The 22,950-nt window shown below is 57.9% G+C and overlaps 1 protein-coding gene across 1 annotated transcript in view; it reads left to right on the top strand.

Annotated features, from left to right (window-relative positions):
• Nucleotides 1-22,950, top strand: part of KCNG2 (potassium voltage-gated channel modifier subfamily G member 2) — a 97,763-nt gene that overhangs the window by 47,827 nt on the left and 26,986 nt on the right. The window lies entirely within an intron of this gene.

Genomic DNA, 22,950 nt, shown 5'->3' with positions numbered 1-22,950 from the left:
AACAGAGGCTCCAAATTAGGGTCGGTTTCCAGACGCAGTATCCGCTCCACAGGCCTCCCCCCGAACTGCTTAGCCCATCAGTTCCTGAAAGTTTGAACAACATGGAGCTAAAGTATTGGGTATCCGGGACCTAGAGAATTGTGTGACATTTGGTCATTCTGGACCACGGAGACCCAGCCGCATTGCTCCAGGGCTGGAGGACAGTGCCAGGGCCAGGCAGGCCTCTGGCTATGGAACCGAGGTCTGGGTGCCGAGGGCTGTGTGCTCAGACATCTGGGTGCTCAGGTCTGGGTACTGAGAGGTCTGTGTGCTGAGTTCTGGGTGCTGAGGTCTGGGTGCTGAGTTCTGGGTGCTGAGAGGTCTGTGTGCTGAGTTCTGGGTGCTGAGAGTTCTGTGTTCTGACAGGCCTGGGTGCTGAGGTCTTGGTGCTGAGAAGTCTATGTGCTGAGAGGTCTGGGCACCGAGAGGTCTGGGTGCTGAGGTCTGTGTGCTGAGAGGTCTGGGTGCTGAAAAGTCTGTGCTGAGAGGTCTGTGTACTGAGTTCTGGGTGCTGAGAGGTCTGTGTTCTGAGAGGCCTGGGTGCTGAGAGGTGTGGGCGCCGCGAGGTCTGGGTGCTGAGGTCTGTGTGCTGACAGGTGTGGGTGCTGAGGTCTGGGTGCTGAGAGGTCTGGGTGCTGAGGTTTGGATGCTGAGAGGTCTGGGTGCTGAGGTCTGGGTGCTGAAAAGTCTGTGCTGAGAGGTCTGTGTACTGAGTTCTGGGTGCTGAGAGGTCTGTGTTCTGAGAAGTCTGGGTACTGAGAGGTCTGGATGCTGAGAGGTCTGTGTTCTGAGAGGCCTGGGTGCTGAGAGGTCTGGGCGCCACGAGGTCTGGGTGCTGAGGTCTGTATGCTGAGAGGTGTGGGTGCTGAGGTCTGTGTGCTGAGGTCTGCGTGCTGAGAGGTGTGAGTGCTGAGGTCTGGGTGCTGAGGTCTGTGTGCTGAGAGGTGTGGGTGCTGAGGTCTGGGTGCTGAGGTCTGTGTGCTGAGAGGTGTGGGTGCTGTGGTCTGTGTGCTGAGGTCTGTGTGCTGAGAGGTGTGGGTGCTGACGTCTGGGTGCTGAGGTCTGTGTGCTGAGAGGTGTGGGTGCTGAGGTGTGGGTGCTGAGGTCTGTGTACTGAGAGGTGTGTGTGCTGAGGTCTGGGTGCAGAGAGGTCTGGGTGCTGAGGTCTGGGTGCTGAGGTCTGGGTGCTGAGAGGTCTGGGAGCTGAGGTCTGGGTGCTGAAAAGTCTGTGCTGAGAGGTCTGTGTACTGAGTTCTGGGTGCTGAGAGGTCTGTGTTCTGAGAAGTCTGGCTACTGAGAGGTCTGGATGCTGAGAGATCTGTGTTCTGAGAGGCCTGGGTGCTGAGAAGTCTGGGCGCCACGAGGTCTGGGTGCTGAGATCTGGGTGCTGGGGTCTGTGTGCTGAGAGTTGTGGGTGCTGTGGTCTGTGTGCTGAGGTCTGTGTGCTGAGAGGCGTGGGTGCTGAGGTCTGGTTGCTGAGAGGTCTGGATGCTGAAAAGTCTGTGCTAAGAAGCCTGTGTACTGAGTTCTGGGTGCTGAGAGGTCTGTGTTCTGAGAAGTCTGGGTACTGAGAGGTCTGGAAGCTGAGAGGTCTGTGTTCTGAGAGGCCTGGGTGCTGAGAGGTCTGGGCGCCGCGAGGTCTGGGTGCTGAGATCTGGGTGCTGAGGTCTGTGTGCTGAGGTCTGTGTGCTGAGAGGTCTGGATGCTGAGGACTGGGTGCTGAGGTCTGTGTTCTGAGAGGCCTGGGTGCTGAGAGGTCTGGACGCCGCAAGGTCTCGGTGCTGAGATCTGGGTGCTGAGGTCTGTGTACTGAGAGGTGTGGGTGCTGAGGTCTGGGTGCTGAGGTCTGTGTGCTGAGAGGTCTGGGTGCTAAGGTCTGGGTGCTGAGAAGTCTGGGTGCTGAGGTCTGGGTGCTGAAAAGTCTGTGCTGAGAGGTCTGTGTACTGAGTTCTGGGTGCTGAAAGGTCTGTGTTCTGAGAAGTCTGGGTACTGAGAGGTCTGGATGCTGAGAGGTCTGTGTTCTGATAAGCCTGGGTGCTGGGAGGTTTGGGCGCCGCGAGGTCTGGGTGCTGAGATCTGGGTGCTGAGGTCTGTGTGCTGAGAGGTGTGGGTGCTGAGGTCTCGGTGCTGAGGCCTGGATGCTGAGGTCTGTGTGCTAAAAGGTGTGGGTGCTGAGGTCTGGGTGCTGAGAGGTCTGTGTGCTGAGAGGTGTGGGTGCTGAGGTCTGGGTGATGAGAGGTCTGGGTGCTGAGGTCTGGATGCTAAGAGGTCTGGGTGCTGAGGTCTGTGTGCTGAGAGGTGTGGGAGCTAAGGTCTGAGTGCTGAGGTCTGTGTGCTGAGAGGTGTGGGTGCTGAGATCTGGGTGCTGAGGTCTGTGTGCTGAGAGGTGTGGGTGCTGAGGTCTGGGTGCTGAGGTCTGTGTGGTGAGAGGTGTGGGTGCTGAGGTCTGGTTGCTGAGAGGTCTGGGTGCTGAGGTCTGGATGGTGAGGTCTCGGTGCTGAGAGGTCTGGGTGCTGAGGTCTGGGTGCTGAAAAGTCTGTTCTGAGAGGTCTGTGTACTGAGTTCTGGGTGCTGAGAGGTCTGTGTTCTGAGAAGTCTGGGTACTGAGAGGTCTGGATGCTGAAATGCTCTGTTCTGAGAGGCCTGGGTGCTGAGAGATCTGGGCGCCGCGAGGTCTGGCTGCTGAGATCTGGGTGCTGGGGTCTGTGTGCTGAGAGGTGTGGGTTCTGACGTCTGTGTGCTGAGGTCTGTGTGCTGAGAGGTGTGGGTGCTGAGGTCTGGTTGCTGAGAGGTCTGGGTGCTGAGGTCTGGGTGCTGAAAAGTCTGTGCTGAGAAGTGTGTGTACTGATTTTTGAGTTCTGAGAGGTCTGTGTTCTGAGAAGTCTGGGTACTGAGAGGTCTGGATGATGAGAGGTCTGTGTTCTGAGAGGCCTGGGTGCTGAGAGGTCTGGGCGCCGCGAGGTCTGGGTGCTGAGATCTGGGTGCTGAGGTCTGTGTGCTGAGAGGTGTGGGTGCTGAGGTCTGGGTGCTGAGAAGTCTGGGTGCTGAGAGGTCTCGGTGCTGAGGTCTGGGTACTGAGAAGTCTGGGTGCTGAGGTCTGGGTGCTGAAAAGTCTGTGCTGAGAGGTCTGTGTACTGAGTTCTGGGTGCTGAAAGGTCTGTGTTCTGAGAAGTCTGGGTACTGAGAGGTCTGGATACTGAGAGGTCTGTGTTCTGATAAGCCTGGGTGCTGAGAGGTTTGGGCTCCGCGAGGTCTGGGTGCTGAGATCTGGGTGCTGAGGTCTGTGTGCTGAGAGGTGTGGGTGCTGAGGTCTGTGTGCTGAGGTCTGTGTGCTGAGAGGTGTGGGTGCTGAGGTCTGGGTGCTGAGAGGTCTGGGTGCTGAGATCTGTGTGCTGAGGTCTGTGTGCTGAGAGGTGTGTGTGCTGAGATCTGTGTGCGGAGGTCTGTGTGCTGAGAGGTGTGGGTGCTGAGGTCTGGGTGCTGAGAGGTCTGGGTACTGAGGTCTGGGTGCTGAGGTCTGGATGCTGTGAGGTCTGAGTGCTGAGGTATGTGTGCTGAGAGGTGTGTGTGCTGAGGTCTGAGTGCTGAGGTCTGTGTGCTGAGAGGTCTGGGTGCTGAGGTTTGTGTGCTGAGAGGTGTGGGTGCTGAGATCTGGGTGGTGAGAGGTCTGGGTGCTGAGGTCTGGGTGCTGAGAGGTCTTGGTGCTGAGGTCTGGGTGCTGAGAGGTCTGGGTGCTGAAAAGTCTGTGCTGAGAAGTCTGTACTGAGAGATCTGTGTACTGAATTCAGGGTGCTGAGAGGTCTGTGTTCTGAGAAGTCTGGGAACTGAGAGATCTGGATGCTGAGAGGTCTCTGTTCTGAGAGGCCTGAGTGCTGCGAGATCTGGGCGCCGTGAAGTCTGGGTGCTGAGATCTGGGTGCTGGGGTCTGTGTGCTGAGAGGTGTGGGTGCTGAGGTCTGGGTGCTGAGGTCTGTGTGCTGAGAGGTCTGGGTGCTGAGGTCTGGGTGCTAAGCGGTCAGGGTGCTGAGGTCTGGGTGCTGAGAGGTCTGGGTGATGAGGTCTGGGTGCTGAAAAGTCTGTGCTGAAAGGTCTGTGTACTGAGTTCTGGGTGCTGAGAGGTCTGTGTTCTGAGAAGTCTGGGTACTGAGAGGTCTGGATGCTGAGAGGTCTGTGTTCTGAGAGGCCTGGGTGCTGAGAGATCTGGGCGCCGCGAGGTCTGGGTGCTGAGGTCTGTGTGCTGAGAGGTGTGGGTGCTGAGGTCTGTGTGCTGAGAGGTGTGGGTGCTGAGGTCTGGGTGTTAAGAGGTGTTGGAGCTGAGGTCTGGGTGCTGAGGTCTGGGTGCTGAGAGGTCTGGGTGCTGAAGTCTGGGTGCTGAAAAGTCTGTACTGAGAGATCTGTGTACTGAGTTTGGGGTGCTGAGAGGTCTGTGTTCTGAGATGTTAGGGTACTGAGAGGCCTGGGTGCTGAGAGGTCTGGGCGCCGTGAGGTCTGGGTGCTGAGATCTGGGTGCTGTGGTCTGTGTGCTGAGAGGTGTGGGTGCTGAGGTCTGGGTGCTGAGGTCTGGGTGCTGTAAAGTCTGTGCTGAGATGTCTGTGTACTGAGTTCTGGGTGCTGAGAGGTCTGTGTTCTGAGAAGTCTGGGTACTGAGAGGTCTGGATGCTGAGAGGTATGTGTTCTGAGAGGCCTGGGTGCTCAAAGGTCTGGGCGCCGCGAGGTCTGGGTGCTGAGGTCTGCATGCTGAGAGGTGTGGGTGCTGAGGTCTTTGTGCTGAGGTCTGCGTGCTGAGAGGTGTGGGTGCTGAGGTCTGGGTGCTGATATCTGTGTGCTGAGAGGTGTGGGTGCTGAGGTGTGGGTGCTGAGGTCTGTGTGCTGAGAGGTGTGTGTGCTGAGGTCTGGGTGCAGAGAGGTCGGGGTGCTGAGGTCTGGGTGCTGAGAGGTGTGGGTGCTGAGGTCTGCGTGCTGAAAAGTCTGTGCTGAGAGGTCTGTGTACTGAGTTCTCTGTGCTGAGAGGTCTGTGTTTTGAGAAGTCAGGGTACTGAAATGTCTGGATGCTGAGAGGTCTGTGTTCTGAGAGGCCTGGGTGCTGAGAGGTCTGGGTGCCGCGAGGTCTGCGTGCTGAGGTCTGTGTGCCGAGAGGTGTGGGTGCTGAGGTCTGTGTGCTGAGGTCTGTGTGCTGAGAGGTGTGGGTGCTAAGGTCTGGGTGCTGAGGTCTGTGTGCTGAGAGGTGTGGGTGCTGAGGTGTGGGTGCTGAGTTCTGTGTGCTGAGAGGTGTGTGTGCTGAGGTCTGGGTGCAGAGAGGTCGGGGTGCTGAGGTCTGGGTGCTGAGGTCTGGGTGCTGACAGGTCTGGGTACTGAGGTCTGGGTGCTGAAAAGTCTGTGCTGAGAGGTCTGTGTACTGAGTTCTGGGTGCTGAGAGGTCTGTGTTCTGGGAATTCTGGGTACTGAGAGAGGTCTGGAAGCTGAGAGGTCTGTGTTCTGAGAGGCCTGGTTGCTGAGAGGTCTGGGCGCCGCGAGGTCTGGGTGCTGAGATTGTATGCTGAGAGGTGTGGGTGCTGAGGTCTGTGTGCTGAGGTGTGCGTGCTGAGAGGTGTGGGTCCTGAGGTCTGGGTGCTGAGGTCTGTGTGCTGATGTCTGCGTGCTGAGAGGTGTGGGTGCTGAGGTCTGGGTGCTGAGGTCTGTGTGCTGAGAGGTGTGGGTGCTGAGGTCTGGGTGCTGAGAGGTCTGGGTGCTGAGAGGTGTGGGTGCTGAGGTCTGGGTGCTGATGTCTGGGAGCTAAGAGGTCTGGGTGCTGAGGTCTGGGTGCCGAAAAGTCTGTGCTGAGAGGTCTGTGTACTGAGTTCTGGGTGCTGAGAGGTCTGTGTTCTGAGAAGTCTGGGTACTGAGAGGTCTGGATGCTGAGAGGTCTGTGTTCTGAGAGGCCTGGGTGCTGAGAGGTCTGGGCGCCATGAGGTCTGGGTGCTGAGGTCTGTGTGCTGAGAGGTGTGGGTGCTGAGGTCTGGGTGCTGAGGTCTGGGTGCTGAAAAGTCTGTGCTGAGAGGTCTGTGTATGAGTTCTGGGTGCTGAGAGGTCTGTGTTCTGAGATGTCAGGGTACTGAGAGGCCTGGGTGCTGAGAGATCAGGGTGCCGTGAGGTCTGGGTGCTGAGGTCTGGGTGCTGAGAGGTCTGGGTGCCGCGAGGTTTTGGTGCTGAAGTCTGGGTGCTGAAAGTCTGTGCTGAGAGGTCTATGTACTGAGTTCTGGGTGCTGAGAGGTCTGTGTTCTGAGAAGTCTGGGTACTGAGAGGTCTGGATGCTGAGAGGTCTGTGTTCTGATAGGCCTGGGTGCTGAGAGGTCTGGGCGCCACGTGGTCTGGATGCTGAGATCTGGGTGCTGAGGTCTGTGTGCTGAGAGTTGTGGGTGGTGAGGTCTTTGTGCTGAGGTCTGTGTGCTAAGAGGTGTGGGTGCTGAGGTCTGTGTGCTGAGAGGTCTGGGTGCTGAAGTCTGGGTGCTGAGGTCTGTGTGCTGAGAGATGTGGGTGCTGAGGTCTGTGTGCTGAGGTTTGTGTGCTAAGAGGTGTGGGTGCTGAGGTCTGGGTTCTGAGAGGTCTGGGTGCTGAGGTCTGGGTTCTGAGGTCTCGGTGCTGAGGTCTGTGGGCTGAGAGGTGTGGGTGCTGAGGTCTGTGTGCTGAAGTCTGTGTGCTGAGAAGTGTGGGTGCTGAGGTCTGGGTGCTGAGAGGTCTTGGTGCTGAAGTCTGGGTGCTGAGGTCTGGATACTGAGAGGTCAGGGTGCTGAGGTCTGTGTGCTGAGAGGTGTGGGTGCTGAGTTCTGGGTGCTGAGGTCTGTGTGCTGACAGGTGTGGGTGCTGAGGTCTGGGTGCTGAGAGGTCTCGGTGCTTAGGTCTGGGTGCTGAGGTCTGGGTGCTCAGAGGTCTGGGTGCTGAGAGGTCTGGGTGCTGAGGTCTTGGTGCTGAGAAGTCTGTGCTGAGAGGTCTGTGTACTGAGTTCAGGGTGCTGAGAGGTCTGTGTTCTGAGAAGTCTGGGTACTGAGAGGTCTCGATGCTGAGAGGTCTGTGTTCTGAGAGGCCTGGGTGCTGAGAGGTCTGGGCGCCGCGAGGTCTGTGTGCTGAGATGTGTGGGTGCTGAGGTCTGGTTGCTGAGAGGTCTGGGTGCTGAGGTCTTGGTGCTGAGAGGTCTGGGTGCTGAGGTCTAGGTGCTGAAAAGTCTGTGCTGAGAGGTCTGTGTACTGAGTTCTGGGTGCTGAGAAGTCTGGGTACTGTGAGGTCTGGATGCTGACAGGTCTGTGTTCTGAGAGGCCTGGTGCTGAGAGTTCTGGGCACTGCGAGGTCTGGGTGCTGAGGCCTGGGTACCGAGAGGTCAGTGTGCTGAGTTCTGGATGCTGAGAGGTCTGTGTTCTGAGAGGCCTGGGTGCTGAGGTCTTGGTGCTGAGAAGTCTGTGTGCTGAGAGGTCTGGGCGTCGCGAGGTCTGTGTGCTGAGGTCTCTGTGCTGAGAGGTGTGGGTGCTGAGGTCTGTGTGCTGAGGTCTGTGTGCTGAGAGGTGTGGGTGCTGAGAGGTGTGGGTGTTGAGAGCTCTGGGTGCTGAGGTCTGGGTGCTGAAAAGTCTGTGCTGAGAGGTGTGTGTACTGAGATCTGGGTGCTGAGAGGTCTGTGTTCTGAGAAGTCTGGGTACTGAGAGGTCTGGATGCTGAGAGGTCTGTGTTCTGAGAGGCCTGGGTGCTGAGAGGTCTGGGTGCTGAGAGATCTGGGCACCGTGAGGTCTGTGTGCTGAGAGGTGTGGCTGCTGACGTCTGGGTGCTGAGAGGTCTTGGTGCTGAAGTCTGGGTGCTGAGAGGTCTGGGTGCTAACGTCTGGGTGCTGAAAAGTCTGTGCTGAGAAGTCTCTACTGAGAGATCTGTGTACTGAGTTTAGGATGCTGAGAGGTCTGTGTTCTGAGAAGTCTGGGAACTGAGAGATCTGGATGCTGAGAGGTCAGTGTTCTGAGAAGCCTGGGTGCTGAGAGATCTGGGCGCCACGAGGTCTGGGTGCTGAGATCTGGGTTCTGGAGTCTGTGTGCTGAGAGGTGTGGGTGCTGTGGTCTGTGTGCTGAGGTCTGTGTGCTGAGAGGCGTGGGTGCTGAGGTCTGCTTGCTGAGAGGTCTGGGTGCTGAAAAGTCTGTGCTGAGAAGTCTGTGTACTGAGTTCTGGGTGCTGAGAGGTCTGTGTTCTGAGAAGTCTGGGTACTGAGAGGTCTGGATGCTGAGAGGTCTGTGTTCTGAGAGGCCTGGGTGCTGAGAGCTCTGGGCGCCGTGAGGTTTGTGTGCTGAGAGGTGTGGGTGCTGAGGTCTGGGTGCTGAGAGGTGTGGGTTCTGAGGTCTGTGTGCTGAGGTCTTGGTGCTGAGAGGTCTGGGTGCTGAGGTCTGGGTGCTGAAAAGTCTGTGCTGAGAGGTCTGTGTACTGAGTTCTGGGTGCTGAGAGAGGTCTGTGTTCTGAGATGTCAGGGTACAGAGAGGCCTGGGTGCTGAGAGGTCTGGGCGCCATGAGGTCTGGGTGCTGAGGTCTGGGTACTGAGGTGTGTGTGCTGAGAGGTCTGGGTGCCGCGAGGTCTGGGTGCTGAAGTCTGGGTGCTGAAAGTCTGTGCTGAGAGGTCTGTGTACTGAGTTCTGGGTGCTGAAAGGTCTGTGTTCTGAGAAGTCCGGGTACTTAGAGTTCTGGATGCTGAGAGGTCTGTGTTCTCATAAGCCTGGGTGCTGAGAGGTTTGGGCGCCGCGAGGTCTGGGTGCTGAGATCTGTGTGCTGAGGTCTGTGTGCTGAGAGGTGTGGGTGCTGAGGTCTGTGTGCTGAGGTCTGTGTGCTGAGAGGTGTCGGTGCTGAGGTCTGGGTGCTGAGAGGTCTGGGTGCTGAGGCCTGGGTGCTGAGGTCTGTGTGCTGAAGTCTGTGTGCTGAGAGGTGTGGGTGCTGAGGTCTGGGTGCTGAGGTCTGGGTGCTGAGGTCTGGATGCTGTGAGGTCTGGGTGCTGAGGTTTGTGTGCTGAGAGGTGTAGGTGCTGAGGTCTGAGTGCTGAGGTCTGTGTGCTGAGAGGTGTGGGTGCTGAGGTCTGGGTGCTGAGGTCTGTGTGCTGAGAGGTGTGGGTGCTGAGGTCTGGGTGGTGAGAGGTCTGGGAGCTGAGGTCTGGATGCTGAGGTCTGGGTGCTGAGAGATCTTGGTTCTGAGGTCTGGGTGCTGAGAGGTCTGGGTGCTGAAAAGTCTGTGCTGAGAAGTCTGTACTGAGAGATCTGTGTACTGAATTCCGGGTGCTGAGAGGTCTGTGTTCTGAGAACTCTGGGAACTGAGAGATCTGGATGCTGAGAGGTCTGTGTTCTGAGAAGTCTGGGTACGGAGAGGTCTGGATGCTGAAATGCTCTGTTCTGAGAGGCCTGGGTGCTGAGAGATCTGGGCGCCGCGAGGTCTGGGTGCTGAGATCTGGGTGCTGGTGTCTGTGTGCTGAGAGGTGTGGGTGCTGAGGTCTGTGTGCTGAGGTCTGTGTCTTGAGAGGTGTGGGTGCTGAGGTGTGGTTGCTGAGAGGTCTGGGTGCTGAGGTCTGGGTGCTGAAAAGTCTGTGCTGAGAAGTCTGTGTACTGATTTCTGATTTCTGAGAGGTCTGTGTTCTGAGAAGTCTGGGTACTGAGAGGTCTGTGTTCTGAGAGGCCTGGGTGCTGAGAGGTCTGGGTGCCGCGTGGTCTCGGAGCTGAGATCTGGGTGCTGAGGTCTGTGTGCTGAGAGGTGTGGGTGCTGAGGTCTGGGTGCTGAGGTCTGTGTGCTGAGAGGTATGGGTGCTGAGGTCTGGGTGCTGAGAAGTCTTGGTGCTGAGGTCTGGGTGCTGAAAAGTCTGTGCTTAGAGGTCTGTGTACTGAGTTCTGGGTGCTGAAAGGTCTCTGTTCTGAGAAGTCTGGGTACTGAGAGGTCTGGATACTGAGAGGTCTGTGTTCTGATAAACCTGGGTGCTGAGAGGTTTGGGCGCCGCGAGGTCTGGGTGCTGAGATCTGTGTGCTGAGGTCTGTGTGCTGAGAGGTGTGGGTGCTGAGTTCTGGGTGTTGAGAGGTCAGGGTGCTGAGGTCTGTGTGCTGAGAGGTGTGGGTGCTGAGGTCTGTGTGCTGAGGTCTGTGTGCTGACAGGTGTGGGTGCTGAGGTCTGCGTGCTGAGAGGTCTGGGTGCTGAGGTCTGGGTGCTGAGGTCTGGGTGCTCAGAGGTCTGGGTGCTGAGAGGTCTGGGTGATGAGGTCTGGGTGCTGAGAAGTCTGTGCTGAGAAGTCTGTGCTGAGAGGTCTGTGTACTGAGTTCAGGGTGCTGAGAGGTCTGTGTTCTGAGAAGTCTGGGTACTGAGAGGTCTGGATGCTGAGAGGTCTGTCTTCTGAGAGGCCTGGGTGCTGAGAGGTCTTGGCGCCGCGAAGTCTGGGTGCTGAGGTCTCCGTGCTGAGGTCTCCGTGCTGAGAGGTCTGGGTGCTGAGGTCTGTGTGCGGAGGTCTGTGTGCTGAGAGGTGTGGGTGCTGATGTCCTGGTACTGAGAGGTCTGGGTTCTGAGGTCTGGGTGCTGAGGTCTGGGTGCTGAGAGGTGTGGGTGCTGAGGTTTTTGTGCTGAGGTCTGTGTGCTGAGAGGTGTGGGTGCTGAGGTCTGGGTGCTGAGGTCTGTGTGCTGAGAGGTGTGGGTGCTGAGGTCTGGGTGCTGAGAGGTCTGGGTTCTGAGGTCTGGGTGCTGAGGTCTGGGTGCTGAGAGGTGTGGGTGCTGAGGTTTGTGTGCTGAGAGGTGTGGGTGCTGAGGTCTGGATGCTGAGGCCTGTGTGCTGAGAGGTGTCAGTGCTGAGGTCTGGTGCTGAGAGGTCTGGGTGCTGAGGTCTGGGTGCTGAAAAGTCTGTGCTGAGAGGTCTGTGTACTGAGTTCTGGGTGCTGAGAAGTCTGGGTACTGTGAGGTCTGGATGCTGACAGGTCTGTGTTCTGAGAGGCTTGGTGCTGAGGGTTCTGGGCGCCGCGAGGTCTGAGTGCTGAGGCCTGGTTACTGAGAGGTCAGTGTGCTGAGTTCTGGATGCTGAGAGGTCTGTGTTCTGAGAGGCCTGGGTGCTGAGGTCTTGGTGCTGAGAAGTCTGTGTGCTGAGAGGTCTGGGCGTCGCGAGGTCTGTGTGCTGAGGTCTCTGTGCTGAGAGGTGTGGGTGCTGAGGTCTGTGTGCTGAGAGGTGTGGGTGCTGAGAGTTGTGGGTGTTAGAGGTCTGGGTGCCGATGTCTGGGTGCTGACGTCTGTATGCTGAGAGGTGTGGGTGCTGAGGTCTAAGTTCTGAGAGGTCTGGGTGCTGAGATCTGGGTGCTGAGGTCTGGGTGCTGAGAAGTCTGGGTGCTGAGGTATGGGTGTGGAGAGGTGTGGGTGCTGAGGTCTGGGTGCTGAAAAGTCTGTGCTGAGAGGTCTGTGTACTGAGTTCTGGGTGCTGAGAGGTCTGTGTTCTGAGAAGCCTGGGTACTGAGAGGTCTGGATGCTGAGAGGTTTGTTTTCTGAGAGGCCTGGGTGCTGAGAGTTCTGGGCGCCGCGAGGTCTGGGTGCTGAGATCGGGGTGCTGAGGTCTGTGTCCTGAGAGGTGTGGGTGATGAGGTCTGTGTGCTGAGAGGTCTGGGTGCTGAGGTCTGGGTGGTGAGGTCTGGGTACTGAGAGGTCTGGATGCTGAGAGGTCTGTGTTCTGAGAGGCCTGGGAGCTGAGAGGTCTGGGCACTGTGAGGTCTGGGTGCTGAGATCTGGGTGCTGAGGTCTGTGTGCTAAGAGGTGTGGGTGCTGAGGTCTGTGTGCTGAGGTCTGTGTGCTGAGAGGTGTCGGTGCTGAGGTCTGGGTACTGGGAGGTCTGGGTGCTGAGGCCTGGGTGCTGAGAGGTCTGGGGGCTGAGGTCTGGGTGCTGAGAGTTCTGGGTGCTGAGGTTTGGGTGCTGAGAGGTCTGGGTGCTGAGGTCTGGGTGCTGAAAAGTCTGTGCTGAGAGGTCTGTGTAGTGAGTTCTGGGTGCTAAGACGCCTGCGTTCTGAGAAGTCTGGGTACAGAGAGGCCTGGGTGCTCAGAGGTCTGGGCGCCGTGAGGTCTGGGTGCTGAGGTCCAGTGCTGAGAGGTCAGGGTGCCACGAGGTCTGAGTTCTGAAGTCTGGGTGCTGAAAAGTCTGTGCTGAGAGGTCTGTGTACTGAGTTCTGGGTGCTGAGAGGTCTGTGTTTGGAGACGTCTGGGTACTGAGAGGTCTGGATGCTGAGACATCGGTGTTCTGAGAGGCGTGGGTGCTGAGAGATCTGGGTGCCGTGAGGTCTGGGTGCTGAGATCTGGGTGCTTGGGTCTGTGTGCTGAGAGGTGTGGGTGCTGCGGTCTGTGTGCTGAGGTCTCTGTGCTGAGAGGTGTGGGTGCTGAGGTCTGTGTGCTGAGAGGTCTGGGTGCTGAGGTCTGGGTGCTGAGGTGTGGGTGCTGAGAGGTGTGGGTGCTGAGGTCTGTGTGCTGAGGTCTGTGTGCTGAGAAGTGTGGGTGCTGCGGTCTGCGTGCTGAGAGTTCTGGGTGCTGAGGTCCGGGTGCTGAGGTCTGGGTGCTGAGAAGTCTGGGTGCTGAGGTCTGGGTGCTTAAAAGTCTGTGCTGAGAGGTCTGTGTACTGAGTTCTGGGTGCTGAGAGGTCTGGATGCTGAGAGGTCTGGGCGCCGCGAGGTCTGGGTGCTGAGGCCTGGTTGCTGAGAGGTTTGGGCGCGGCGAGGTCTGGGTGCTGAGGTCTGGGTGCTGAGGTCTGTGTGCTGAGAGGTTTGGGTGCAGCGAGGTCTGGGTACTGAAGTCTGGGTGCCTAAAGTCTGTGCTGAGAGGTCTGTGTACTGAGTTCTGGGTGCTGAGAGGTCTGTGTTCTGAGAAGTCTGGGTGCTGAGGTCTGGGTGCTGAGGTCTGGGTGCTGAAAAGTCTGTGCTGAGAGGTCTGTGTTCTGAGTTCTGGGTGCTGAGAAGTCTGGGTACTGAGAGGTCTGGATTCTGAGAGGTCTGGGCGCCGCGTGGTGTGGGTGCTGAAGTCTGGGTGTTGAAAGTCTGTGCTGACAGGTGTGTGTACTGAGTTCCGGGTGCTGAGAGGTCTGTGTTCTGACAAGTCCGGGTACTGAGGGGTCTGGATGCTGAGAGGTCTGTGCTCTGAGAGGTCTCTGTGCTGAGAGGTCTGGGCGCGGCGAGGTCTGGGTGCTGACGCCTGGGTGCTGAGAGATCTGTGTGCTCAGTTCTGGGTGCAGGGGTCTGTGTGCTGAGAGTTGTGGGTGCTGAGGTCTTTGTGCTGAGGTTAGTGTGCTGAGAGGCGTGGGTGCTAAGGTCTGGGTTCTGAGAGGTCTGGGTGCTGAGGTCTGGGTGCTAAGAGGTCTGGGTGCTGAGGTCTGGGTGCTGAAAAGTCTGTGCTGAGAGATCTCTGTACTGAGTTCGCGGTGCTGAGAGGTCTGTGTTCTAAGATGTCAGGGTACTGAGAGACGTGGGTGCTGAGAGGTCTGGGCGCCGTGAGGTCTGAGTGCTGAGGTCTGGGTGCTGAGGTCTGTGTGCTGAGAGGTCTGGGTACCGCGAGGTCTGGGTGCTGAAGTCTGGGTGCCTAAAGTCTGTGCTGAGAGGTCTGTGTACTGAGTTCTGGGTGCTGAAAGGACTGCGTTCTGAGCAGTCTATGTACTGAGAGGTCTGGATGCTGAGAGGTCTGTGTTCTGAGAGGCCTGGGTGCTGAGAGGTCTGGGCACCGCGAGGTCTGGGTGCTGAGATCTGGGTGCTGAGGTCTGTGTGCTGAGAGGTGTGGGTGCTGAGGTCTGTATGCTGAGGTCTGTGTGCTAAGAGGTGTCGGTGCTGAGGTCTGCTAGCTGAGAGGTCTGGGTACTGAGGCCTGGGTGCTGAAGTCTGGGTGCTGAGGTCTGTGTGCTGAGAGGTGTGGGTGCTGAGGTCTGTGTGCTGAGGTCTGTGTGCTGAGAGGTGTGGGTTCTGAGGTCTAGGTGCTGAGAGGTCTGGGTGCTGACGTCTGGGTGCTGATGTCTGGATACTGAGAGGTCTGGGTGCTGAGGTCTGTGTGCTGAGAGGTGTGGGTGCTGAGGTCTGAATGCTGAGGTCTGTGTGCTGAGAGGTGTGGGTGCTGAGGTCTGGGTGCTGAGGTCTGTGTGCTGAGAGGTGTGGGTGCTGAGGTCTGGGTGCTGAGAGGTGTGGGTGCTGAGGTCTGAGTGGTGAGGTCTGTGTGCTGAGAGGTGTGGGTGCTGAGGTCTGGGTGCTGAGGTCTGGGTGCTGAGAGGTGTGGGTGCAGAGGTCTGGGTGCTGAGAGGTCTGGGTGCTGAGGTCTGGGTGCTGAGGTCTGGGTGCTGAGAGGTCTTGTTGCTGAGGTCTGGGTGCTCAGAGGTCTGGGTGCTGAGGTCTGGGTGCTGAAAAGTCTGTGCTGAGAAGTCTCTACTGAGAGATCTGTGTACTGAGTTTAGGGTGCTGAGAGGTCTGTGTTCTGAGAAGTCTGGTAACTGAGAGATCTGGATGCTGAGAGGTCAGTGTTCTGAGAGGCCTGGGTGCTGAGAGATCTGGGTGCCACGAGGTCTGGGTGCTGAGATCTGGTTGCTGGGGTCTGTGTGCTGAGATGTTTGGGTGCTGTGGTCTGTGTGCTGAGGTCAGTGTGCTGAGAGGTGTGGGTGCTGAGGTCTGGTTGCTGAGAGGTCTGGGTGCTGAAAAGTCTGTGCTGAGTAGTCTGTGTACTGAATTCTGGGTGCTGAGAGGTCTGTGTTCTGAGAAGTCTGGGTACTGAGAGGTCTGGATGCTGAGAGGTCTGTGTTCTGAGAGGCCTGGGTGCTGAGAGGTCTGGGCGCCGCGAGGTCTGGGTGCTGAGATCTGGGTGCTGAGGTCTGTGTGCTGAGAGGTATGGGTGCTGAGGTCTCTGTGCTGAGGTCTGTGTGCTGAGAGGTCTGGGTGCTGAGGCCTGGGTGCTGAGGTCTGCATGCTGAGAGGTCTGGGTGCTGAGGTCTTGGTCCTGAGAGGTCTGGGTGCTGAGGTCTGGGTGCTGAAATGTCTGTGCTGAGAAGTCTGTGTACTGAGTTCTGGGTGCTGAGAAGTCTGGGTACTGGGAGTTCTGGATGCTGAGAGGTCTGGGCGCCACGTGGTCTGGGTGCTGAAGCCTGGGTGCTGAGAGGTCTGGGCGCCGCGAGGTCTGGGTGCTGAGATCTGGGTGCTGAAGTCTGTGTGCTGAGAGCTGTGGGTGCTAAGGTGTGGGTGCTGAGGTCTGTGTGCTGAGAGGTGTGGGTGCTGAGGTCTCGGTGCTGAGAGGTCTTGGTGCTGAGGTCTGGGTGCTGAGGTCTGTGTGCTGAGAGGTCTGGGTGCTGAGGTCTGGGTGCTGAGAGGTCTGGGTGCTGAGAGGTCTTGGTGCTGAGGTCTGGGTGCTGAGGTATGGATGCTGAGAGGTCTCGGTGCAGAGGTCTGCGTGCTAAGGTCTGTGTGCTGAGAGGTGTGGGTGCTGAGGTCTGGATGGTGAGAGGTCTGGGTGCTGAGGTCTGGGTGCTGAAAAGTCTGTGCTGAGAGGTCTGTGTACTGCGTTCTGGGTGCTGAGAGGTCTCTGTTCTGAGAAGTCTGGGTACTGAGAGGTCTGGATGCTGAGAGGTCTGTGTTCTGAGAGGTCTGGGTGCCAAGAGGTCTGTGTGCTGAGAGGTGTGGGTGCTGAGGTCTGTGTGCTGAGAGGTGTGGGTGCTGAGATCTGGGTGCTGAGGTCTGTGTGCTGAGAGGTGTGGGTGCTGAGGTCTGGGTGCTGAGAGGTGTGGGTGCTGAGGTCTGTGTGCTGAGGTCTTGGTGCTGAGAGGTCTGGGTGCTGAGGTCTGCGTGCTGTAAAGTCTGTGCTGAGAGGTCTGTGTACTGAGTTCTGGGTGCTGAGAGGTCTGTGTTCTGAGATGTCAGGGTACAGAGAGGCCTGGGTTCTGAGAAGTCTGGGCGCGGTGAGGTCTGGGTGCTGAGGTCTGGGTGTTGAGGTCTGTGGGCTGAGAGGTCTGGGTGCCGCGAGGTCTGGGTGCTGAAGTCTGGGTCCTGAAAGTCTGTGCTGAGAGGTCTGTGTACTGAATTCTGGGTGCTGAAAGGTCTGTGTTCTAAGAAGTCTGGGTACTGAGAGGTCTCGATGCTGAGAGGTCTGTGTTCTGATAAGCCTGGGTGCTGAGAGGTTTGGGCGCCGCGAGGTCTGGGTGCTGAGGTCTGGGTGCTGACGTCTGTGTGCTGACAGGTGTGGGTGCTGAGGTCTGCGTGCTAAGAGGTCAGGGTGCTTAGGTCTGGGTGCTGAGAGGTCTTGGTGCTGAGGTCTGGGTACTGAAAGTCTGTGCTGAGAAGTCTGTGTAATGAGTTCTGGGTGCTGAGAGGTCTGTGTTCTGAGAAGTCAGGGTACTGAGAGGTCTGGATGCTGAGAGGTCTGTGTTCTGAGAGGTCTGGGTGCCAAGAGGTCTGTGTGCTGAGAGGTGTGGGTGCTGAGGTCTGTGTGCTGAGAGGTGTGGGTGCTGAGATCTGGGTGCTGAGGTCTGTGTGCTGAGAGGTGTGGGTGCTGAGGTCTGGGTGCTGAGAGGTGTGGGTGCTGAGGTCTGTGTGCTGAGGTCTTGGTGCTGAGAGGTCTGGGTGCTGAGGTCTGCGTGCTGAAAAGTCTGTGCTGAGAGGTCTGTGTACTGAGTTCTGGGTGCTGAGAGGTCTGTGTTCTGAGATGTCAGGGTACAGAGAGGCCTGGGTTCTGAGAAGTCTGGGCGGGGTGAGGTCTGGGTGCTGAGGTCTGGGTGTTGAGGTCTGTGGGCTGAGAGGTCTGGGTGCCGCGAGGTCTGGGTGCTGAAGTCTGGGTCCTGAAAGTCTGTGCTGAGAGGTCTGTGTACTGAATTCTGGGTGCTGAAAGGTCTGTGTTCTAAGAAGTCTGGGTACTGAGAGGTCTCGATGCTGAGAGGTCTGTGTTCTGATAAGCCTGGGTGCTGAGAGGTTTGGGCGCCGCGAGGTCTGGGTGCTGAGGTCTGGGTGCTGAGGTCTGTGTGCTGACAGGTGTGGGTGCTGAGGTCTGCGTGCTAAGAGGTCAGGGTGCTTAGGTCTGGGTGCTGAGAGGTCTTGGTGCTGAGGTGTGGGTACTGAAAGTCTGTGCTGAGAAGTCTGTGTAATGAGTTCTGGGTGCTGAGAGGTCTGTGTTCTGAGAGGCCTGGGTGCTGAGAGGTCTGGGCGCCGTGAGGTCTGGGTGCTGAGATCTGGGTGCTGAGGTCTGTGTGCTGAGAGGTGTGGGTGCTGAGGTCTGTGTGCTGAGAGGTCTGGGTGCTGAGGTCTGGGTGCTGAGGTCTCCATGCTGTGAGGTCTGGGTGCTGAGGTCTCAGTGCTGAGAAGTCTGGGTGCTGACGTCTGGGTGCTGAAAAGTCTGTGCTGAGAGGTCTCTGTACTGAGTTCTGGGTGCTGTGAAGTCTGGGTACTGAGAGGTGTGGATGCTGAGAGGTCTGGGCGCCGCGTGGTCTGGGTGCTGAGGCCTCGGTGCTGAGAGGTCTGGGCCCCGCGAAGTTTTGGTGCTGAGATCTGGGTGCTGAGGTCTGTGTGCTGAGAGGTGTGGGTGCTGAGGTCTGTGTGCTGAGGTCTGTGTGCTGAGAGGTGTGAGTGCTGAGTTCTGGGTGCTGAGGTCTGGGTGCTGAGAGGTCTGGGTGCTAAGGTCTTGGTGCTGAGAGGTCTGGGTGCTGAGGTCTAGGTGCTGAAAAGTCTGTGCTGAGAGGTCTGTGTACTGAGTTCTGGGTGCTGAGAAGTCTGGGTACTGAGAGGTCTTGATGCTGAGAGGTCTGGGCGCCGCGTGGTCTGGGTGCTGTGGCCTGGGTGCTGAGAGGTCTGGGCGCCGCGAGGTTTGGGTGCTGAGAGGTGTGGGTGCTGAGGTCCGGGTGCTGAGAGGTCTGGGTGCTGAGGTCAGGGTGCTGAAAAGTCTGTGCTGAGAGGTCTGTGTACTGAGCTCTGGGTGCTGAGAGGTCTTTGTTGTGAGATGTCAGGGTACTGAGAGGCCTGAGTGCTGAGAGGTCTGGTGCTGTGAGGTCTGGATGCTGAGGTCTAGGTGCTGAGGTCTGTGTGCTGAGAGGTCTCGGTGCCGCGAGGTCTGGGTTCTTAAATCTGGTTGCTGAAAGTCTGTGCTCAGAGGTCTGTGTACTGATTTCTGGGTGCTGAGAGGTCTGTGTTCTTAGAAGTCTGGGTACTGAGAGGTCTGGATGCTGAGAGGTCTGTGTTCTGAGAGGCCTGGGTGCTGAGAGGTCTGGGCACCGCGAGGTCTGGGTGCTGAGATCTGGGTGCTGAGGTCTGTGTGCTGAGAGGTGTGGGTGCTGAGGTCTGTGTGCTGTGGTCTGTGTGCTAAGAGGTGTGGGTGCTGAGGTCTGGGTGCTAAGAGGTCTGGGTGCTGAGGCCTGGGTGCTGAAGTCTGCGTGTTGAGGTCTGTGAGCTGAGAGGTGTGGGTGCTGAGGTCTGTGTGCGTAGGTCTGTGTGCTGAGAGGTGTGGGTACTGAGGTCTAGGTGCTGAGAAGTCTGGGTGCTGAGGTCTGGGTGCTGAGGTCTGGATGCTGGGAGGTCTGGGTGCTGAGATCTGTGTGCTGAGAGGTTTGGATGCTGAGGTCTGGGTGCTGAGGTCTGTGTGCTGAGAGGTGTGGGTGCTGAGGTCTGGGTGCTGACGTCTGTCTGCTGAGAGGTGTGGGTGCTGAGGTCTGGGTGCTGAGAGGTCTGGGTGCTGAGGTCTGGGTGCTGAGAGGTCTGGGTGCTGAGGTCTGGGTGCTGAGGTCTGGGTGCTGAGAGGTCTTGGTGCTGAGGTCTGGGTGCTGAGAGGTCTGGGTGCTGAGGTCTGGGTGCTGAAAAGTCTGTGCTGAGAAGTCTGTACTGAGAGATCTGTGTACTGAGTTCAGGGTGCTGAGAGGTCTGTGTTCTGAGCATTCTGGGAACTGAGAGATCTGGATGCTGAGAGATCTGTGTTCTGAGAGGCCTGGGTGCTGAGAGATCTGGGTGCCGCGAGGTCTGGGTGCTGAGGTCTGGGTGCTGAAAAGTCTGTGCTGAGAAGTCTGTGTACTGATTTCTGAGTTCTGAGAGGTCTGTGTTCTGAGAAGTCTGGGTACTGAGAGGTCTGGATGCTGAGAGGTCTGTGTTCTGAGAGGCCTGGGTGCTGAGAGGTCTGGGCGCCGCGAGGTCTCGGTGCTGAGATCTGGGTGCTGAGGTCTGTGTGCTGAGAGGTGTGGGTGCTGAGGTCTGTGTGCTGAGGTCTGTGTGCTGAGAGGTGTGGGTGCTGACGTCTGAGTGCTGAGAGGTCTGGGTGCTGAGGTGTGGTTGCTGAGGTCTGCGTGCTGAGAAGTCTGGGTGCTGAGGTCTGGGTGCTGAAAAGTCTGTGCTGAGAGGTCTGTGTTCTGAGTTCTGGATGGTAAGAAGTCTGGGTACTGAAAGGTCTGGATGCTGAGAGGTCTGGTCGCTGTGTGGTCTGGGTGCTGAGGCCTGGGTGCTGAGAGGTCTGGGCTCCTCAGGGTCTAGGTGCTGAAGTCTGGGTGCTGAAAGTCTGTGTTGAGAGGTCTGTGTACTGAGTTCTGGGTGCTGAGAGGTCTGTGTTCTGAGAAGTCTGGGTACTGAGGGGTCTGGATGCTGAGAGGTCTGTGTTCTGAGAGGCCTCTGTGCTGAGAGGTCTGGGCGCGGCGAGGTCTGGGTGCTGACGCCTGGGTGCTGAGAGGTCTGTGTGCTGAGTCCTGGGTGCTGGGGTCTGTGTGCTGAGAGGTGTGGGTGCTGAGGTCTTTGTCCTGAGATCTGTGTGCTGAGAGGCGTGGGTGCTGAGGTCTGGGTTCTGAGAGGTCTGTGTGCTGAGGTCTGGGTGCTGAAAAGTCTGTGCTGAGAGATCTGTGTACTGAGTTCGGGGTGCTGAGAGTTCTATGTTCTGAGATGTCAGGGTACTGAGAGGCCTGGGTGCTGAGAGGTCTGGGCACCATGAGGTCTGGGTGCTGAGGTCTGTGTGCTGAAAGTCTGTGCTGAGAGGTCTGGGTACTGAGAGGTCTGGGTGCTGAGAGGTCTGTGTTCTGAGAGGTCTGGGTGCTGAGAGGTCTGGGCTCCGCGAGGTCTGGGTGCTGAGGTCTGGGTGCTGAGAGATGTGGGTGCTGAGGTCTGTGTGCTGAGGTCTGTGTGCTGAGAGGTGTGGGTGCTGATGTCTGAGTGCTGAGAGGTGTGGGTGCTGAGGTCTGGGTGCTGAGCTCTGGGTGCTGAGAGGTCTGGGTGCTGAAGTCTGGGTGCTGAAAAGTCTGTGCTGAGAAGTCTGTACTGAGAGATCTGTGTACTGCTTTCAGGGTGCTGAGGGGTCTGTGTTCTGTGAAGTCAGGGTACTGAGAGGCCTGGGTGCTGAGAAGTCTGGGCGCCGTGAGGTCTGGGTGCTGAGGACTGGGTGCTGAGGTATGTGTGCTGAGAGGTCTGAGTGCCGCGAGGTCTGGGTGCTGAAGTCTGCGTGCTGAAAATGTGTGCTGAGAGGTCTGTGTACTGAGTACTGGATGCTGAAAGGTCTGTGTTCTGAGAAATCTGGGTACTGAGAGGTCTGGATGCTGAGAGGTCTGTGTTCTGAGAAGCCTGGGTGCTGAGAGGTTTGGGCACCGTGAGGTCTGGGTGCTGAGATCTGGGTGCTGAGGTCTGTGTGCTGATAGGTGTGGATGCTGAGGTCTGTGTGCTGAGGTTTGTGTGCTGAGTGGTGTGGGTGCTGAGGTCTGGGTGCTGAGAGTTCTGGGTGCTGAGGCCTGGGTGCTGAGTTCTGGGTGCTGAGGTCTGTGTGCTTAGCGGTGTGGGTGCTGAGGTCTGTGTGCTGAGGTCTGTGTGCTGAGAGGTGTGGGTTCTGAGGTCTGGGTGCTGAGAGGTGTGGGTGCTGAGGTCTGTGTGCTGAGAGGTGTGGATGCTGAGAGGTCTGGGTGCTGAGGTCTGTGTGCTGAGAGGTGTGAGTGCTGAGGTCTCGGTGCTGAGAGGTCTGTGTACTGAGAGGTGTGGGTGCTGAGGTCTGGGTGCTGAGGTCTGTGTGCTGAGAGGTGTGGGTGCTGAGGTCTGGGTGCTGAGAGGTCTGTGTACTGAGAGGTGTGGGTGCTGAGGTCTGGGTGCTGAGAGGTCTTGGTGCTGCGTTCAGGGTGCTGAGGTCTGGGTGCTGAGAGGTCTTGGTGCTGAGGTCTGGGTGCTGAAAAGTCTGTGCTGAGAGGTCTGTGTACTGAGTTCTGGGTGCTGAGAGGTCTGTGTTCTTACAAGTCTGGGTACTGAGAGGTCTGGATGCTGAGAGGTCTGTGTTCTGAGAGGCCTGGGTGCTGAGAGATCTGGGCGCTGCGTGGTCTGGGTGCTGAGGTCTGTGTGCTGAGAGGCGTGGGTGCTGAAGTGTGGGTGCTGAGGTCTGTGTGCTGAGAGGTGTGGGTGCTGAGGTCTGGGTGTTGAGAGGTGTGGGTGCTGAGTTCTGGGTGCTGAAAATTCTATGCTGAGAGATCTGTGTACTGAGTTCTGGGTGCTGAGAGGTCTGTGTTCTGAGATGTCAGGGTACTGAGAGGCCTGGGTGCTGAGGGGTCTGGGCGCCGTGAGGTCTGGATTTTGAGGTCTGGTTGCTGAGGTCTGTGTGCTGAGAGGTCTGAGTTCTGCGATGTCTGGGTGCTGAAGTCTGGGTGCTGAAAGTCTGTGCTGAGAGGTCTGTGTACTGAGTTCTGGATGCTGAGAGGCCTGGGTGCTGAGAGGTCTGGGCACCGTGAGGTCTGGATGCTGAGATCTGGGTGCTGAGGTCTGTGTGCTGAGAGGTGTGGGTTCTGAGGTCTGTGTGCTGAGTTCTGTGTGCTGAGAGGTGTGGGTGCTGAGGTCTGGGTGCTGAGAGGTCTGGGTGCTGAGGCCTGGGTGCTGAAGTCTGGGTGCTGAGGTCTGTGTACTGAGCGGTGTGGGTGCTGAGGTCTGTGTGCTGAGGTCTGTGTGCTGAGAGGTGTGGGTGCTGAGGTCTAGGTGCTGAGAGGTCTGGGTGCTGAGGTCTGGGTGCTGAGGTCTGGATGCTCACAGGTCTGGGTGCTGAGGTCTGTGTGCTGAGAGGTGTGGGTGCTGAGGTCTGGGTGCTGAGGTCTGTGTGCTGAGAGGTGTGGGTGCTGAGGTCTGGGTGCTGAGGTCTGTGTGCTGGAAGGTGTGGGTGCTGAGGTCTGAGTGGTGAGAAGTCTGGGTGCTGAGGTGTGGGTGCTGAGGTCTGGGTGCTGAGAGGTGTTGGTGCTGAGGTCTGGGTGCTGAGAGGTCTGGGTGCTGCGGTCTGGGTGCTGAAAAGTCTGTGCTGAGAAGTCTGTACTGAGAGATCTGTGTACTGATTCCAGGGTGCTGAGGGGTCTGTGTTCTGAGAAGTCTGGGTACTGAGATGTCTGGATGCTGAGAGGTCTGTGTTCTGAGAGGCCTGGGTGCTGAGAGGTCTGGGCGCCGCGAGGTCTGGGTGCTGAGATCTGGGTGCTAAGGTTTGTGTGCTGAGAGGTGTGGATGCTGAAGTCTGGGTGCTGAGAGGTCTGGGTGCTGAGGTCTGGGTGCTGAGGTCTGTGTGCTGAGAGGTGTGGGTGCTGAGGTCTGGGTGCTGAGGTCTGGGTTCTGAGGTCTGGGTGCTGCGAGGTCTGTGTGCTGAGGTCTGGGTGCTGAAAGGTCTGGGTGCTGAGGTCTGGGTGCTGAAAAGTCTGTGCTGAGCGGTCTGTGTACTGAGTTCTGGGTGCTGAAAGGTCTGTGTTCTGAGAAGTCTGGGTACTGAGATGTCTGGATGCTGAGAGGTCTGTATTCTGAGAGGCCTGGGTGCTGAGAGGTCTGGGCGCCATGAGGTCTGGGTGCTGAGGTCTGTGTGCTTAGTGGTTGGGTGCTGAGGTCTGGGTGCTGAGGTCTGTGTGCTGAGAGGTGCGGGTGCTGAGGTCTGTGTGCTGAGAGGTGTGGGTGCTGAGCTCTGGGTGCTGAGAGTTCTGGGTGCTGAGAGATCTGGGTGCCAACATCTGGGTGTGGATCTTCCT

Source organism: Chlorocebus sabaeus, chromosome 18 (genome assembly GCF_047675955.1).
Source record: "Chlorocebus sabaeus isolate Y175 chromosome 18, mChlSab1.0.hap1, whole genome shotgun sequence".
In the NCBI taxonomy this organism is placed as follows: domain Eukaryota; kingdom Metazoa; phylum Chordata; class Mammalia; order Primates; family Cercopithecidae; genus Chlorocebus; species Chlorocebus sabaeus.
This window is presented reverse-complemented; position numbering and strand designations above follow the sequence as displayed.